This window comes from Amia ocellicauda, unplaced genomic scaffold, assembly GCF_036373705.1.
Source record: "Amia ocellicauda isolate fAmiCal2 unplaced genomic scaffold, fAmiCal2.hap1 HAP1_SCAFFOLD_328, whole genome shotgun sequence".
NCBI lineage: Eukaryota > Metazoa > Chordata > Actinopteri > Amiiformes > Amiidae > Amia > Amia ocellicauda.
This window is the reverse complement of record NW_027102896.1, coordinates 8,541-15,000: the sequence shown is the minus strand read 5'-3', so window position 1 is coordinate 15,000 and position 6,460 is coordinate 8,541.

Sequence of the window (6,460 nt, the reverse complement as noted above, 5' to 3'; positions counted from 1 at the left end):
CGAATCGAATGACGTGCTTTGCAAAGAAATCGGGGGCTCACAGCCCCCCCAGGAGAGGTTCAAAAGTCGGAGGACTGGTCACCTAACTCCCATTGAAGTCAATGGGGGAAAAATGAAAACTGTCAAAAAGGCTTAAAATGGTTCAAAAACCCACTGGGGCAGTAGATAATCATCCTATTTGAATTTTAAAAGTCTTAGTTTGGCGAAAAAATACCTTTTAATAATTGTTTTAGGGGTCAGAAAAATCAGCTCCGGCTGCCTGGTCACCTAGGGGAGATAGAAAATTTTTCTAAGTTTTTCACTCGGCCGCCTGGTCCCCTAACTCGAAAATTTTAAAGTGCTCCCATCGGTCCCGGGATAGGGTGGCTGATAGCTGGGAGCCCCCTGAGCACTGCCCCGGTGTTAGTTTTCGGAGAAATGCCCCCGTTGATTTGTTATGATTTTTTTTCCGCCGGCCGCCTGGTCGCCCTAATGCAAAGTCAATGGGAGTGAGGAGATAGAAAATTTTTCAAAGTTTTTCACTCGGCCGCCTGGTCCCCTAACTCGAAAATTTTAAAGTGCTCCCATCGGTCCCGGGATAGGGTGGCTGATAGCTGGGAGCCCCCTGAGCACTGCCCCGGTGTTAGTTTTCGGAGAAATGCCCCCGTTGATTTGTTATGATTTTTTTTCCGCCGGCCGCCTGGTCGCCCTAATGCAAAGTCAATGGGAGTGAGGAGATAGAAAATTTTTCAAAGTTTTTCACTCGGCCGCCTGGTCCCCTAACTCGAAAATTTTAAAGTGCTCCCATCGGTCCCGGGATAGGGTGGCTGATAGCTGGGAGCCCCCTGAGCACTGCCCCGGTGTTAGTTTTCGGAGAAATGCCTCCGTTGATTTGTTATGATTTTTTTTCCGCCGGCCGCCTGGTCGCCCTAATGTAAAGTCAATGGGAGTGAGGAGATAGAACATTTTTCAAAGTTTTTCACCCGGCCCCAAACGGCTCCAAAACACACTGGGGCTGTGGCTGGGACTCTCACCAGGACTGCCCCCTACTTTATTTCTGGATTAAAAAGCATTCTATATTAATTTTTCGATTTTTGGGACCCGGGACGCCTGGTCACCTAACTCCCCTTCTATCCCTATGGGGGGGGGGCGGGGACATCGAAAACGCTCCCATCGCCGCCGAGGCACGCTGCGGGGACTCTCCCTACCATCGCCCCATGCTTCCTTTGAAGAATATATGACGTTTTTCAATTTTCACCGACATTTGAAAATCAAAACTTCAGAACATTTCATAGTTATTCTCAATGGGTTGTCTAGGGGCACACATCTCTAAACTGGGGGAAATGCTCAAAATGATTAAAAAGAAAAACAATGCCCCCAGACCCGGGGGGCTGATAGCTGGGAGCCCCCTGAGCACAGCCCCGGTGTTAGTTTCTGGAGAAATGCCCCCGTTGATTTGTTATGATTTTTTTTCCGCCGGCCGCCTGGTCGCCCTAATGCAAAGTCAATGGGAGTGAGGAGATAGAATATTTTTCAAAGTTTTTCACTCGGCCGTCTGGTCCCCTGACTCGAAAATTTTAAAGTGCTCCCATCGGTCCCAGGGTAGGGTGGCTGATAGCTGGGAGCCCCCTGAGCACAGCCCCGGTGTTAGTTTCTGGAGAAATGCCCCCGTTGATTTGTTATGATTTTTTTTCCGCCGGCCGCCTGGTCGCCCTAATGTAAAGTCAATGGGAGTGAGGAGATAGAATATTTTTCAAAGTTTTTCACTCGGCCGTCTGGTCCCCTGACTCGAAAATTTTAAAGTGCTCCCATCGGTCCCAGGGTAGGGTGGCTGATAGCTGGGAGCCCCCTGAGCACAGCCCCGGTGTTAGTTTCTGGAGAAATGCCCCCGTTGATTTGTTATGATTTTTTTTCCGCCGGCCGCCTGGTCGCCCTAATGTAAAGTCAATGGGAGTGAGGAGATAGAATATTTTTCAAAGTTTTTCACTCGGCCGTCTGGTCCCCTGACTCGAAAATTTTAAAGTGCTCCCATCGGTCCCAGGGTAGGGTGGCTGATAGCTGGGAGCCCCCTGAGCACAGCCCCGGTGTTAGTTTCTGGAGAAATGCCCCCGTTGATTTGTTATGATTTTTTTTCCGCCGGCCGCCTGGTCGCCCTAATGCAAAGTCAATGGGAGTGAGGAGATAGAATATTTTTCAAAGTTTTTCACTCGGCCGTCTGGTCCCCTGACTCGAAAATTTTAAAGTGCTCCCATCGGTCCCAGGGTAGGGTGGCTGATAGCTGGGAGCCCCCTGAGCACAGCCCCGGTGTTAGTTTCTGGAGAAATGCCCCCGTTGATTTGTTATGATTTTTTTTCCGCCGGCCGCCTGGTCGCCCTAATGCAAAGTCAATGGGAGTGAGGAGATAGAATATTTTTCAAAGTTTTTCACTCGGCCGTCTGGTCCCCTGACTCGAAAATTTTAAAGTGCTCCCATCGGTCCCAGGGTAGGGTGGCTGATAGCTGGGAGCCCCCTGAGCACTGCCCCGGTGTTAGTTTTCGGAGAAATGCCTCCGTTGATTTGTTATGATTTTTTTTCCGCCGGCCGCCTGGTCGCCCTAATGCAAAGTCAATGGGAGTGAGGAGATAGAAAATTTTTCAAAGTTTTTCACTCGGCCGCCTGGTCCCCTAACTCGAAAATTTTAAAGTGCTCCCATCGGTCCCGGGATAGGGTGGCTGATAGCTGGGAGCCTCCTGAGCACTGCCCCGGTGTTAGTTTCTGGAGAACTGCCCCCGTTGATTTGTTATGATCCGTAGTTGCCGGCCGGCCGCCCGGCATTGCTCTATCGGATGGAGCGTGGGCTGGCTATGGGAGATTTAGCGATTTTCGGAACCGGCCCCGATGGCCCCCCAAACCGGGTGGCCACGAGGTGGGACCCCCCTGAGCACTGCCCCGGTGTTAGTTTTCGGAGAAATGCCCCCGTTGATTTCTTATGATCCGTAGTTGCCGGCCGGCCGCCCGGCATTGCTCTATCGGATGGAGCGTGGGCTGGCTATGGGAGATTTAGCGATTTTCGGAACCGGCCCCGATCGCCCCCCAAACCGGGTGGCCACGAGGTGGGACCCCCCTGAGCACTGCCCCGGTGTTAGTTTTCGGAGAAATGCCCCCGTTGATTTCTTATGATCCGTAGTTGCCGGCCGGCCGCCCGGCATTGCTCTATCGGATGGAGCGTGGGCTGGCTATGGGAGATTTAGCGATTTTCGGAACCGGCCCCGATCGCCCCCCAAACCGGGTGGCCACGAGGTGGGACCCCCCTGAGCACTGCCCCGGTGTTAGTTTTCGGAGAAATGCCCCCGTTGATTTGTTATGATCCGTAGTTGCCGGCCGGCCGCCCGGCATTGCTCTATCGGATGGAGCGTGGGCTGGCTATGGGAGATTTAGCGATTTTCGGAACCGGCCCCGATCGCCCCCCAAACCGGGTGGCCACGAGGTGGGACCCCCCTGAGCACTGCCCCGGTGTTAGTTTTCGGAGAAATGCCCCCGTTGATTTGTTACGATTATTTTTCGCCCAGGCGATGTGCCTTTTCATTTTGTTTTGCACTTTCCTTCATTCCTTGGTGCATGCTACCATCTAACGGACACATTTCGGTACTGCAGTTTGAAAGTAATTTCCCCGTCTAGGGATCTCTCAATGCCCTGGGCTGCGAAAGGAGGGCAAGGACACCCTATGTTCTCATGAGTGCAAAGCCCCCCCGGCTTCAAGGCATTCCAAAAGGAAAACCGGAGACACTGCTGTACACACACACACACACACACACACACACACACACACACACACAGTGAGAGAGAGGGAGAGATAGAGAGAGAGAGAGGTGGAGAGGGAGAGAGAGGTGGAGATAGAGATGGAGATAGAGAGAGATGGAGATAGAGAGAGAGATGGAGATGGAGAGAGAGATGGTGATAGAGAGATAGAGATAGAGAGAGAGATGGTGATAGAGAGATGGAGATAGAGAGAGAGATGGTGATAGAGAGATGGAGATAGAGAGAGAGATGGTGATAGAGAGAGAGTCGTCACACTCTGGAACAAACTCCCCAGAAGCTGAAAGTTGGGGAACATTATGATGATCTTTATTTCTTGGCAGATAATAAATGATGATCTTACAGAGGGCGACTTACAACACCAGTGCAAACATACAGCGAAGGACAAGGCATCAATCGCGACAGAATCCCTTGAGTTAAAGCAGCAGATTCAGAATAACACACGTCAAAACAGACTGGAGACTAAAACGAGCACGAAAGGTGTCGAATATGTGGCCTCCTCTCGCTTGTAAACTCTCTCGTGTTCCTGTCGATGGGGTCGGCGGCTCGGGGCAGCGGCCTAGCAGCAGCAGGCAGGCCACCCGGCTGCCTGGGGCTGACCTCCGGGGCAGGCAGGCAGGCAGACCTCCAGGGCAGGCAGGCAGGCAGGCAGGCAGACCTCCAGGGCTAACAGGCTGACCTCCAGGGCTGGCAGGCTGACCTCCAGGGCTGGAAGGCAGGATGGCAGACCTCCAGGGCAGGCAGGCAGGCAGGCAGGCAGGCAGGCAGACCTCCAGGGCTGGCAGGGAGACCTCCAGGGCTGGCAGGCAGGCAGGCAGGGCTGTGTGGCTGGGGAGGGCAGGCTGGCAGGCAGGTAGGCCGTGCTGCTGCCAGGGCTGGAAGGCTGACCTCCAGGGCAGGCAGGCAGGCAGACCTCCAGGGCAGGCAGGCAGGTAGGCCGTGCTGCTGCCAGGGCTGGATAGCAGACCTCCAGGGCTAACAGGCAGACCTCCAGGGCTGGAAGGCAGACCTCCAGGGCTGGCAGGCTGACCTCCAGGGCAGGCAGTGCTGCTGCCAGGGCAGGCAGGCAGACCTCCAGGGCTGGATAGCAGACCTCCAGGGCAGGCAGTGCTGCTTCCAGGGCTGGATAGCAGACCTCCAGGGCTAACAGGCTGACCTCCAGGGCTAACAGGCAGGCAGGCAGACCTCCAGGGCAGGCAGGCAGACCTCCAGGGCTAACAGGCTGACCTCCAGGGCAGGCAGTGCTGCTACCAGGGCAGGCAGGCTGTCCTCCAGGGCTGGATAGCAGACCTCCAGGGCAGGCAGTGCTGCTACCAGGGCAGGCAGGCTGTCCTCCAGGGCTGGATAGCAGACCTCCAGGGCAGGCAGTGCTGCTACCAGGGCAGGCAGGCTGTCCTCCAGGGCTGGATAGCAGACCTCCAGGGCAGGCAGTGCTGCTACCAGGGCTGGATAGCAGACCTCCAGGGCTGGATGGCAGGCAGGCAGACCTCCAGGGATGGATAGCAGACCTCCAGGGCTGGAAGGCAGGCAGGCAGACCTCCAGGGCAGGCAGTGCTGCTACCAGGGCTGGATAGCAGACCTCCAGGGCTAACAGGCAGACCTCCAGGGCTGGAAGGCAGGCAGTGCTGCTACCAGGGCAGGCAGGCTGTCCTCCAGGGCTGGAAGGCAGACCTCCAGGGCTGGCAGGCTGACCTCCAGGGCAGGCAGGCCGGGCCCCCGGTGCTGCATCTCGGCCGCTGCCTGGGGCGGACCGGCCCGGGTGCCCTTGCGCTTTTTCGACACCAGGGGGCAGTTGGGTGCCATTCCGTCCCTCGTGTGGCGAAATGGCGGTACTGCACCTCCGCCTTTTTGCTGGAGAAAGTCCGCAGTCGGGACAATGCGCCACACGGTCCGTCGGCAGGAGGCCCGGGCCCGGGCACAACTCCCCGGTGGGGACGGACGCCGGGCTGGAGCTTCCCTTCAGCACACACACTCACTCACTCACTGACCGACCGACTGACTGCAGGAAAGGCTCCCGGCTCCCAGCGCTCAGTCAGCAGGCCTACTCCTCCCCGGTGGGGACGGACGCCGGGCTGGAGCTTCCCTTCAGCACACACACTCACTCACTCACTGACCGACCGACTGACTGCAGGAAAGGCTCCCGGCTCCCAGCGCTCAGTCAGCAGGCCTACTCCTCCCCGGTGGGGACGGACGCCGGGCTGGAGCTTCCCTTCAGCACACACACTCACTCACTCACTGACCGACCGACTGACTGCAGGAAAGGCTCCCGGCTCCCAGCGCTCAGTCAGCAGGCCTACTCCTCCCCGGTGGGGACGGACGCCGGGCTGGAGCTTCCCTTCAGCACACACACTCACTCACTCACTGACCGACCGACTGACTGCAGGAAAGGCTCCCGGCTCCCAGCGCTCAGTCAGCAGGCCTACTCCTCCCCGGTGGGGACGGACGCCGGGCTGGAGCTTCCCTTCAGCACACACACTCACTCACTCACTGACCGACCGACTGACTGCAGGAAAGGCTCCCGGCTCCCAGCGCTCAGTCAGCAGGCCTACTCCTCCCCGGTGGGGACGGACGCCGGGCTGGAGCTTCCCTTCAGCACACACACTCACTCACTCACTGACCGACCGACTGACTGCAGGAAAGGCTCCCGGCTCCCAGCGCTCAGTCAGCAGGCCTACTCCTCCCCGGT